The following is a 12564-nucleotide window of genomic DNA, read 5'->3' as shown; positions in this document are numbered from 1 at the left end:
CCCCCCCAAACCAAACAAAATAACAACAACAAAAATGCCACTGACAAAAAAGGAAAAGCCTTACAAATAGTTCCAGTCTGTTTGTTGACCTTTAGGAGTGTTTTCCAGTCAAGTCTGAAGGGGTGCCACGCTCTGTCTCCAAAGTCTATTTTTGGTATTCCCTGGGGACTTCATTGCTTTGTTCCCTTTGCTGTTCTATTCTGTGCCCTTAGTGTTTCACCCCAGTGTGATGGGGTCAGATCAGGCACAGTTCCAGCACTCAGTTTCCAGTGTTGTCACCCATAGAGCTATGGTTCAGTGAGGGATGTCGTGTTTTGTGGTGAGGTCAGCCCTATGATCCTCTCTGTGCATTGTCTGCCCTGAGCAGGAATATTGTCCTTGGGTCTTGGTGGGCCAGGATGTGTTCCACTCTCTCCCCTTCCCTCTTTGATTCTCCTGTATGGTCTGTTCAGAAGTGCCCCTCTCCCCCACCTGTAGCTTTAGTGTTGTCCTCTGAAATGCATTCTTCTGTAGGGGGAGAGTCCGCATAGTTCGATTTGGGCTGGCCCTGAAGACCTCTCTATTGGCTCCCTGCTACATGCCGGTATGTTGTATTCACCTCTTGGTGCACCAGGTTGAAATCTGGTCTCTCTCTCCCTCTCCTGTGGAGATATAAACAATACCTTCCCCTTGAGTGGGTTAGTGTCTGGCTCCCCCCCACCCATGATTTTTTTTTTCTCTTTCTTTCCCCCTATTTAGTTGGCTGCCATATGTATCCCTGGATTTGGTTTGGCCCTTGTCATAGTACCTGGACTTCACCCCAGGAATGCATGTATATAGTAGGTTTTCCCCTATGCCCCATTTTTAAAGCTTGCCTTAGTGGACTCATGTTGTTCTTGACCTTTTGTGCTTGGCTTATTTCACTTAACATGATTTCCTCCAGTTCTTCCCATGTGGTAATGTGCTTTATGCGTTCATCACTGCTTTTTAGGGATGCGTAGTACTCCATTGTATGTATGTACCACTGTTTTTTAATCCACTCGTCAGTTGATGGAAATTTGGGTTGTTTCCAACTCCTTGCAATTGTGAACTGTGTCGCGATGAACATTGGAGCACAGATGTGTGGCCATGGTTTGTTTCTTGCCTCTTCTGGGTATATGCCCAGTAGGGGGATTGCTGGGTTGAATGGTAGTTTGATTTCCATCTGTTTTAGATATGACCATATTGATTTCCATAATGGCTGTACATACCTACAGGTCCACCAGCAGTGGACGAGAGTTCCTATCTCACCACAGCCCCTCCAACACTTGTTACTTTCTGATTTCTTGAATTGGGCTATCTTTGAGGGTGTTAGGTGGTATCTCATAGTTGTTTTAATTTGCATTTCTCTTATGGCTAACGATCAGGAACATTTTCTCATATGTTTATTGACCATTCAGATTTCTGCCCTTGTGAAACTTCTGTTCAGGTCCTTTGCCTACCTCCTTAGTGGGCAATTAGTTGTTTTCTTTTTTTAAATACTTATTATAAGCTAGCAAAATAGTGTAGATTTTAGTAATAAGGCCTTTGTCTGAGGTGTCATTGCTAAATATGTTTTCCTAGTCTGTGGGCTTTCTTATAGCTCTCTTGGTGAATTCTTTCGCTGTACACAGGTGACTTATCTTCATTATATCCCACTTGTCAATTTGTGACTCCTCTGTATTTGTATCCTTCCCTATTTCTGATAGCCTATGTATTCTCTGTGCTAAGGTTCTCAAGTTTGTCTCAATTCCGTCATTAATGGCCCTAAAGTTTGGGGTATTTCCTCATGGTCTGTGATCCATCTTGAGTTTATTCTTGTGCATGGAGTGAGGTAAGGGTCTTGCTTCATTTTTCTGCAGGTAGATATCCCCTTTTAAAAAAAGATATCTACCACTTATTGAAGAGGGCATATGCTTCCCAGTTGATATTTTGGGGGCTCTTACCATAAATCAGTTGCCCAGACACCATTTTATAAAAAGTTTATTTTGTAGTAACATAGCTTAACATAAGGAATGCCATTTTGTTTGAAGTTGCCTTTAACCCCTGTTAGAAGTTAGCCCCCTTCTCCTCTTCCCTCTCCAGGCTCTCCAAACAAGACCTTTACTCTTCCAAGATGTCTCCAAACTCTGCCTGCCCAGTTAGCAAGAAATGTGCACTATCTTGTATAACCTTGAATTGGTACCTGCTGCTGTGCTGTTCACGCCAACCCCATTCTCCTGCAACCCAATAAGAATATACCTACTAGAATACCCCTCCCCTTAAGCCAGTCGACTACTTTGAACTATAAAAATCATGGTATTCCTTTGTTCTGGATCGAGAGGTTTCCAGGAGCTAGCCTACTCTCCAACCAGCTGTTAATAAAGGCTTTAATTTTTAATATAGTGATATGGTTGATCTCCCCCATTTACAACAGTTTCAAATCATTTCTCAGGACTGCTTTGAATGACTTAGTGTTGTCTTCTAGCCTCATGTGATTGTGAATTCCTGGATGGCAGGGACAGTATATATATGTATATGTATATATCTGCGAAGCAAATACAATCGGTACATTTAACTTAGAGGATATAAGGACAATATTTCAGTTGCATTTGAAAATTATATGAAGCTCAAACATTAGTTTGCCCCTCTCATGTCTGTGATGTATTCGTCAGTTGAAGAATATCTGTTATGAATAGTCATGACTGTTTATTATAGTTGCATAAATCTTTTATTTCACATCATAGTTTAAGCTTATGTTTCCCATTTTAAGGCTTTCGGTATGTTTGAAGTAACCTTTTTTTAAAAATCCCAATAGGTGGTTACTTTCTTTCATAATTGTGATACAGATAAACCATCGACCTCTGGTCCTGCAATGCTACTAGGCTGTATGTCCTCCGTAATGGAAGGTGCTGGCTTCATTAATCACACGAGTTACTTCTGTTTTGACGTTGTCTGTAAAGGTACGGTTTACTTTTTTTTTTTAATTAAAAATTAGGCTTTACCAATTTAAAAAAATTGTGGATTGAGTCTTCCAATCAGAGCCTTAGTAGCATAGTGGGCTAAGAGTTAGGCTTCTGTCCACAAGGTCAGCAGTTCAAACTGTTTTATGGTCTAAAAGAGACCCCAAATCTCAAATATAATTTTTTTAAAATAATAATAATAATTTTTAATCATCTTATTAGGAGCTTGTACAACTCTTATCACAATCCATACAACCATCCATTGTGTCAAGTACATTTTACATTTGTTACCATCATGATTTTCTTTCTTTTAAAAAATCATTTTATTGGGGCTCATATAACTCTTACCACAAATCCATATATACATACATTGTGTCAAGCACATTTGTACATTCATTGTCCTCATCATTCTCAAAACATTTGCTCTGCACTTAAGCCCTTGGTATCAGATCCTCATTTTCCCCCTCCCTCCCCGCTCCCCCCTCTCTCATGACCCACTGATAATTTATAAATTATTATTATTATTTTGTCATGTCTTCCACTGTCCGACATCTCCCTCCCTTCATCTACTTTTCTGTTGTCCATCTCCCAGGGAGTAGGTTACATGTAGATCCATATAATCGGTTCCCTCTTTCTCCCCAACCTCCCCTTCATCCTCCAGTATTGCCACTCTCACCACTGAATTCCCTGTGTTTCTGGTTCCTATCTGTACCAGTGTACATCCTCTGGTATAGCCTGATTTGTAAGGTAGAATTGGGATCATGATAGTAGCGGGGATGGGGGTGGTGGTGGTAAGAAACATTTAAGAATTAGAGGAAAGATGTTATCTTTCATTGTTGCTACACTGTACACTGACTGGCTCATCTCCTCCCCACGACCCTTCTGTAAGGGGATGTCCCCATTACCTACAGATGGGCTTTTGGTCCTGAATCTTTCCCCGCCCCTCTGTATCCATTGTTGAATTCTCTTTTTAATTAGTAGATAAATTTTTTATACCTAGAGTAATAATGTATTAGTTTGCTTATGCCATTTGATTTTAGTTTAGTAGCTATTCATCAAGTACCTGCTATGCTCAAGATAGAGTGCTAGATATTGGTGATGCCAAGATAGATAAGATTTTATTCCTGCCTGTAAAGAGCTCAAGATTCCTGGTGGCACAGTGGTGTTAAGCACTGGTCTGCTATCTGAGAGGTCAGTGGTTTGAATCCACTAGCAACACTGAAGTAGAAATATTGAGGCCGTCTCCTTCAGTAAAGATTTACAGTCTTGGAAACCCTATGAAGAAGTTCTGCTCTGTCCTGTAGGATGACTATGAGTCAGAATCACTCAGCAACGGTGTGTTGTCTGTTTGTTAAAGAGCTCATTGTCTAATTGTAGAGAGAGACATGTGAGTATATCAAAATAATGTGATGAAGACAGTGTTAATGAGCAGAGCAGAGAGAGTGGATGGTTGGATGGTTGGTGTAGAGCTAATAGGGGAAGGCTCCCTGATGGTGCTGTAGTATAAGCATTGGATTGCTAATTACAAGATAGGCAGTTCAAACCCACCTAGATACAGTGCTCTTCTAACTGGATCCATTCCCCTTCAACCCTCTGCCAGGCTAGATTTTGCAGGAAGACTAAATAGTAGCTGCTGTGTAGCTTGAGTGCCAAGGGGGAGGTTAGCTCAGCCCCACCGAGCAGCTTGCTGTTTTACTTTTCTTAATGTTAAATGCAGAACTTGACCTTTGTTGCTAACCTTGCATATCTCTTAAAATGAAATTCAGGTGGCCAAACTAGGATTTTAAGACCTGTTTAGCCCCAGTCCCCCATTCTGTGAGAAAAGCTTCTATGATTGCCCAAAGACAGTTTCTCAGTCATTATAAACACACCAACAGGAAGTCACCAGCAGTGGAAGCCCTCACCAGGAGCCTTTTTATCCACATAGGAAAGACTTATCATGCTTTGTGTATAATGCAAAAGGTATATATTGAAGCACAGAAGAGCGTCAGAAGGACTGATGGAATGAGGTCAGGGCGGAGAAAAGAGAGAATGGGCTCCCAAGCACAAGTGGAAAGACTCTGTTTCCCGATTGCAAGGAGTTCAAAGACAGTCACTGGAGCCACAAACTGACCAGGTTGATTCGAGGAATTCTAAATGTATTCCTGTAAGTGCGTACAGAAGGAAACAGCAGGGCTTCTCCCTCCGGACTGCTTCAAAACTCCAGTTAGAACCAAATGAGTTATTTATCCCAACTAAATATGAGTTTTGTGATAAATATGAATTTATCACAACTAAATATGAGTTATTTAGTTGTGGCAGGGAATAGATACCAAGTGTCCCCATAACCAGAGGGCCTTCTAGCAATGGGATAAAAGGGAGCAAGATTCACAGGAAACAGTTTGTATTTACCCCAGGGATTATCAGAACACCGGTTGATATCTTCATTACTCCAGCAGTGTCAGATTGTTACCCCCCCTAAGGTTTCAGGCTCCATTTCTTATTTAAATGGTTCTTCTTTCCCCTGTCATGAATTAGGAGCATCTAGAATAATGAACAGTTTCCCGCCCCCCCCACAGATCCAGGCTTTGAATAAGAGAGTTGTTACATCCTGAATCCCTTTGAACAAACAAAATCTCAACAAAGTATATTGCAATTCCAGTATTGATTAAAAGCAGGCTAACTCTTCTACTTCACTATATAGACTCCTTGCTCTACAGTAAGTAGAAGGAGACTCATTTAGGAGGTTGGATTAAAAAGAAGTGCTGATACTATTCCCTCCTTCGGCTTCAGATTATGTGATTTACAATTCTTCAATCACTGATATTGTTGTGCTTCTTCCATGTTGACTTACTTGATCGTTAACTTAGATGCCTACTTGTTTGGCAATAAGCCATGAAGACCCCAGATGCTATTTTATCTGATAGACAGGCACCATCTAGATTCTTCTTCACATTTTGCTATAACACCCCTATCGTCTGAGTTCCCTTCTTGAGGGTGAGTATTGAGCAGGGCCATGATGTAAAAACTAGTTATTAAATTGGAGCTAGAATTTAATGCAAGCCCCAAAGCCATTCCTGGAAATTGTGAGATTTTCGTTTGCAGAAGGCTCTGAATGACAGTGGAAGCCCAAGATACATTTGTGGGATCTATATAGGAAATAAGCCTTGGGTGATCTCCCTCCCTCTGTGATAGAGGGATGGGAAGAAACTGGTTACCAAACACAGTGCATTGGAGAGATGACTATAGGAGATCAAAATGATCAACCTGACCTCAACGATTAAAACCCTATGAGTTGATCCTCCCTCTGATGCACATTGGGCTTGATATGGGCAGCTAAGGAGGAGAAGGCCCTCAAGGAGATGGACTGACACCATAGCTGGAACAATGTGATCAAGAATAGGAACAATTGTGAGGATGGCGTAGGACAGGCAGGGTTTTGTTCTGTTGGCACAGGGTTGCTATGGGTTGGGACCCACTGTGGCAGCTAGCAACAGTGATGCACTGTGCCTGAGGTCAAGTCTGTTCACAATCCTGCTTAATGGTCAGAGGGAAGTCAATGGGAGCTTCATCCATGTGGGGACTCTGTAAATGGATTTGGGATTTTACTGTTACCTGTAACCTTCTTAAACCTCGGGCTCAGATTTTAAGCTCTCAAAGAACGAATCAAAGGACAGAATGGCCAGAGTGCGATGAGTTTATGACTTGACTCAGGGAGCGGAGTGGGGGTGGGGGCTATGAGAAGGTTCCAGATGGTGTTGATCCTGGTTCTCTGTTAAATACATAATTTCCACTGTCGAGTTTAATCCTAAAACCCTTCTGAGGTAACCTTGATGTGGCTAGTTTTGTTGCACAGCAATGTCACAGAAATTCGTGAAAGCAGCAGAGGTTTATTGTGGGAGAGAGACAGTGAGCATTGGGCGGACATCCAAATTCACAGAGGGAAAATGGCTGCTCTGCCAGAAAATGAGCAAAACAGTGTTTTTACACAGTTGGAGCAGACATTGAAAGTTACAAAGTTACAAAATCACCTTTGACTGCAAGACAACCAGGGGCCTCAAACCGCACCCCCCCACCCCAAACCACCAAGCTATTGAAACAGTGGCTACGTAGCATGGATGGGTGGATAACATATATATGGGTAAGCCTAAAAGGATTGCTACAAAATCATAGAAATGGTTTTTAACTCAAAACCATAAAAACGTGAAGCTACTGTTTATTAATATATTCTTCAGCTAGGCCTCTACACTTCTTCTTTTTTTAAAAATAAATCATTTTATTGGGGACTCCTACAGCTCTTATCACAATACATACATACATTGTGTCAAGCACATTTGTGCACTTGTTGCCATCATCATTTTCAAAACATTTTCTTTCCACTTGAGCCCTTGGTATCAGCTCCTCATTTTTCTCCTCCCTCCCCCACCCTGACTCCCTCATGAACCCTTGATAATTTAAAGCCACATGGAAGAAGCATACCAGCCTGTGTGATTGATCAGGAGGTGTCGATAGGATCAGGTACTAGGCATCAAAGACCCAGAACAAAAAAATCATATCACGACCAATATTGAGAATAACCATACGAGGAAGATAAGTGGAAGGAGAGGGGGAGAAAGAGGGAACCGATCAACATGATCTACCTATAACCCCCTGCCAGAGGAATGGACAACAGAAAAGTGGGTGAAGGGGAACATCGAACTACACTTCTTAAGACGGCATTTCCATCTCTGTAAGCCTTCCCCAAAGGATTCTGTACTCTTCTGTTTAAACTATGTCAAATGGCAGTTTTGGCATCCTTGTGCTCCTTTAAAATTCCCTTCCCACCCCTACCCCCCAAACCATTTTCATGGGAGCCAATACATTGCAAAATGATAGTGCAGTCACACCAAATGTGTTGTGCAATTGCCACCACAATCAGTTTCAAAATATTCTCTTCCTTCTGGAGCGTCTTGATATCAGCTCCCCTTTATCCCTCTCCCCTATGGCCCCCCCCAGGAACCCTTATTCTACTTGCTGTCCTTATAGATTCATCAATCTGGGGTTTCATATACTGAAAAACAGAAAAGCATATTACAGAAATTCAAGAAGGTTGTATTTGGGGAGCAGAAAAATGTCTGAAGATGGAGGCAGAGAAGGATAGGGGAGTGGGGGAAAGAAAGAAAAAGAAACCCACTTGTATGGAGGATTTAACAGGATGTTGTTGATTTCATTTTCTTGAGATGGGCTTTGTAAATATATGCAGCATATTTCTTTAAAACAAAGCAAAATAACCCGAACAAAACAAATATACAACGCCCCTCTCAAACCTAGTGGTCTGAGTGGTTAACACACACACACACACACACACAAGGTGGGGTGGGGGGAAGAGAAATAAAAGTAAAATGGACTTTTGGAGTTGTTTTTGGCAAACAAGTTTATCTCAAACAAACAAAAAGTCTGAAGGGACAAGATCAGGGCTGTGAGGTCTATGAGGCAAGGTTTGCCAGTGATAAAAACACCCGTTGCTACGCTCAAAAAAACAATCAAGTGCATTGTCATGGGGGCAAAAATAAAACTCAGAGCAACTTTTCTGGCTTTTTCCTCACCAGTATAATGTTCCATTTTCTTAAAACTTTGAACTCATTAGCCCCTGTAATCTCCCCGTGTCGGCTTTGGCATGGAATGTATGCAGTCTGAATAGGAAAACTGGAAGTTGCCAAGAATCAAATGGAGTGGATAACAATCTGTAACCCAGGCATTCCCCAAGTCACTGCCATCAAGTCAGTTCCGACTCGGTGACGCTGTGGAGGGTTCCGAAGGCTGTATATTTTTGGCAGCAAAAAGCCTCATCTTCTCCTGAGAAACAGCTGGTAGGTTTAACACCGTGCATTTTCTGTTAGCTCCCCTCTCGTAGGCATTCATGAGCTGAAATGGACTGGCACTGCTAGTTTGCATAAGGCAATCATAGCTCCACTGTGTTGGAAAAGACAAGTTGAAGAGGAATGATGTCATATTCATTGTTATAAAGAACATTTCAATATCGATCCCAAAATACATTGTCAATGATTGGATCATCTCCACAAACCTACAGAACACACCTCCGTCAAGTCGATGCCCACTCACAGGGACCCTACAGAGCAGGGCAGAGCAGCTCTTGTGAGTTTCTGAGACTGTTAGCAGGAGTTGAAAGCCCTGTCTTTCTCCCGCAGAGGTTTCAAGCTGCTGAAAACTACCAGGAAGGCCAATTAATATGACTGAAATGTATAAATTACCACACCCAACAGAGAACCAGAGTGCTAAGAGAGGGATGGCTGGTGTCAGACCTGGTAAGAAAGGTTAGAGGGTGAAGGCATGTCCGACCTCCGTTTCATGAAATCAGCCTTGGGCCCATTGGGAAGTCAGAGGAGAGCAGATGCCATCCCGATGCCACTATGACACACTCGCAACAATGTGTTTTCAGATTTATCCATGGTGTGTATGCCTGCAGTTCATTCCATTCAGTAAACATCACAGTTAGTTGCTCATTTCACCTATTGGAGGCCATGTTGGCTGGTACTAGCTTTTGGCTTTTACACACAAAACTGCTGAGAACAGTCTTGTACAAGTCTTCATGTGGACATGTGGTGTTGTAAATGGGCGAGATCAACTACATCCTTATATTAATAATTAAAGCCTTTATTAAATAGCTGGACCGAGAGTAGGCTAGTGCCTGGAAAAACCTCTCAATCCAGAACAAAGCAATTGCAAACTTTTTATAGTTTAAAGGCTCAAAGGGATGGATATTCTAGTCATTACATTTTTATCAGGTTGGCATGGTAACAGGGTTGGCGGGAACAGCACAGCTGCAGGCGCTAATTCAGGGTGTAATAAAATAGCATTCATTTCTTACTAACTGGGCAGGCAGGGTTTGGAGACGTCTGGTAAGAGCCGAGGTCTTGTTGGGAGAGCCTGGAGGAGGAAGAGGAGAAGGGCGGGTGGTAATTGCTGGCAGGGGTTAAAGGCAGTTAGAACCAAGATGGAGCTCCTCATGGTAAGCGAGGTTGTTACTACAGTGGTAAGTGGAATCACTTGGGATGTCCCTTCTAGCCATGTCTTCGTAACTCCTACCCAGTGATTGGGTGGGACCACACAAATAGGTTGTGTGAAACACTAACAGAGGCAATTGGTCAAATGTGCCATTCCGCTGAATATAAGAGCAAGCCATTTCCTAAGCAGGAACAGAAATGCCAAGACAATCAAGAGAGAAGACCCACCAGTGGAGCATGTGCAAGAGTATGTGCAAAAAGGCCTTATTTAGGATTCCCAAGGCTGTGTAAATCCTTACCGGCGCAGATAGCCTCAACTTTGTCCTGTGGGGCTGCTGATGGGTTTGACGACAAAGCTTGCAGTCAGCAGTTCAATGCTTACCCAACAGCACCGCCGGTGCTCCTTAAATAATAATAATAAATATATATTTATATATAGCTAAACTCACTGTCATCAAGTTAATGCTGACTTATAGGACAGGATAGAACTACCCTAGTGCATTTCTGAGACTGTACCTCTTTAGGGGAGTAGAAAAGCCCTGTCTTTACCCTGAGGAGTGGCTGGTGGTTTTGAACTGCTGAACTTGCAGATCACAGCCCAATGCATAAACACTATGTCACCAAGACTCTATATATTTGTGTGCGTATAAATATATAATTATATAATGAATAAATGCAATGATATAAGGTATGGATATTATATATTTTTGAATGGGGGAAATTGTTTCATGCTTATTGTAGCAGTATTTCCTATTATTCCCTCTAATAGCAACCAACGTTTACTTGTTGCTGATTGTGTGCCAGGCACTATTCCAGAGGTTCTCAACCTGTGGGTCACAACCCCTTTGGGAGTCGAAAGACCCTTTCACAGGGGTTGCCCAATTCATCACAGTAGCAAATTGATAGTGATGAAGTAACCACGAAAACAATTTGATGGTTGGGGGGTCACCACCACATGAGGAACTGTATGAAAGGGTCGCGGCCTGAGGAAGGTTGAGAACCACTGTGCTATTCGATGAGCTGTACTTGTATGGAAGGCACAGAGAGGTTAAGCACCTTGACCAAGATTGTCAACTTGGTCTAGGGCAATGGTGAGAGGAAAGCCCCTGAGGTTGGAACTGGTGCTCTTATCCATGTGGTTTCCTGCTATGCCTGAAGGAGTTGTGAATGTGTCTAATTGATTTACAAATCCAGTGCCCTTCTGTTCCCACCCCAAAGGTTGGCCTGTAACAGCATAGTGTACACTTTTCCCCCTTTGACTTTGTTAAATCAGGAGAAGAGAATTAATGTCCAAAGGGTTATGAACGTTATGACAGAAAACTTTGTAGGCTCCCTATAAATGTCCAAAATGTATCTTCAATCTCTTAGAAACTGTTCTAGTTGTAGCACACTAGAATAGTTTCTACGAGATTGAAGATGTGTAAGACATCAAACATAAGAAGAAGAATTTATAAATTATCAAGGGGGCATGAGGGGAGGGAGGGTCAGGAAGGGAAGGGGAAAATGATGAGTTGATGCCAGGGGCTCAAGCAGAAAGAAAATGTTCTGGAAAATATGATGACAACATATGTACAGATGTGTTTGACACAATGGATATATGTATGGATAGTGATAAGAGCTACCAATAAAATAAATAAAACCAAAAAATAATCTGCTGTTACCAAAAACAACAACTAAGAGATAATTACCATTCTATTTTTCTCCATGTCTGGTTTTAGGCTTTGAGCCTTATGAAGGTGACTGCCTGGAAGTTGAGTTTTCCATCTATCCAGACACAAGTGACAGAAAGGCAATCTCTGTGAGGCCCTGGAGACATGAACATGTGTATGAGGTAGTTCCTTTGTATGTTGCACTTGAGTGGTGTTTTCTGCTGCTCCGGAGTCAATTGGGTGTGCTGGAACCCTAGAAAACTGAAAGGGAGTTTATTTTTTTCTATATATAATTTTATTGGGGGTTCTGATAGCTCTTATAACAATCCATGCATCAATTATATCAAACACATTTGTACATATCTTTCCATTATTTTCAAAACGTTTTCTTTCTACTTGAGGCTTTGGTATCAGCTCCTCTTTTTTCCCTCCCTCCCTCACCCTCCCACCCTCATGACTCTTTGATAAATTATAAATTATTATTATTTTTATATCGTACACCGTCTGCTGTCTTCCTTCACCCTGTTTCTGTTGTTTGTCCCCCTCGGTTCTCCCTTTCTCCCCCTGCCTTCCCTCTACACTCATGGTATTGCTACTCCCATTATTGTTCCTGAGGGGTTTATCTGTCTTGGATTCTGTGTTGAGTGCTCTTACCTGTATCAGTGCACATGCTCTGGTCTAGCCAGATTTGTAAAGTAGAATGGGAGTTTACTTTCTTATTGAAAAGACCGTGCTGCTGCCAGGAAGCCATGAAAATGATATGAGATATAATAAAGATGTAATTTACATAGTTCATTTGGGAAGTAGTAAGCTCTGAGAATCCCCAGACAGAAAGAAAAATGTGTGTGCCAGAGAATGGTGGGGAAAGACCGAATGAAGTGAGTCGTGGGATTTGGGCTTGCTGGGAAGATGTGGGTTAGATTTAGAGAATGGAGAGGGAGTTGGAAATCAGTTTGCACCAAGATGGAGAGGGAGGAAGGAGCTGGGCATGGG

The sequence above is a fragment of the Echinops telfairi genome, unplaced genomic scaffold, assembly GCF_000313985.2.
Source record: "Echinops telfairi isolate 266 unplaced genomic scaffold, ASM31398v2 ScPeMD7_20;HRSCAF=75, whole genome shotgun sequence".
Lineage (NCBI taxonomy): Eukaryota > Metazoa > Chordata > Mammalia > Afrosoricida > Tenrecidae > Echinops > Echinops telfairi.
This window is presented reverse-complemented; position numbering follows the sequence as displayed.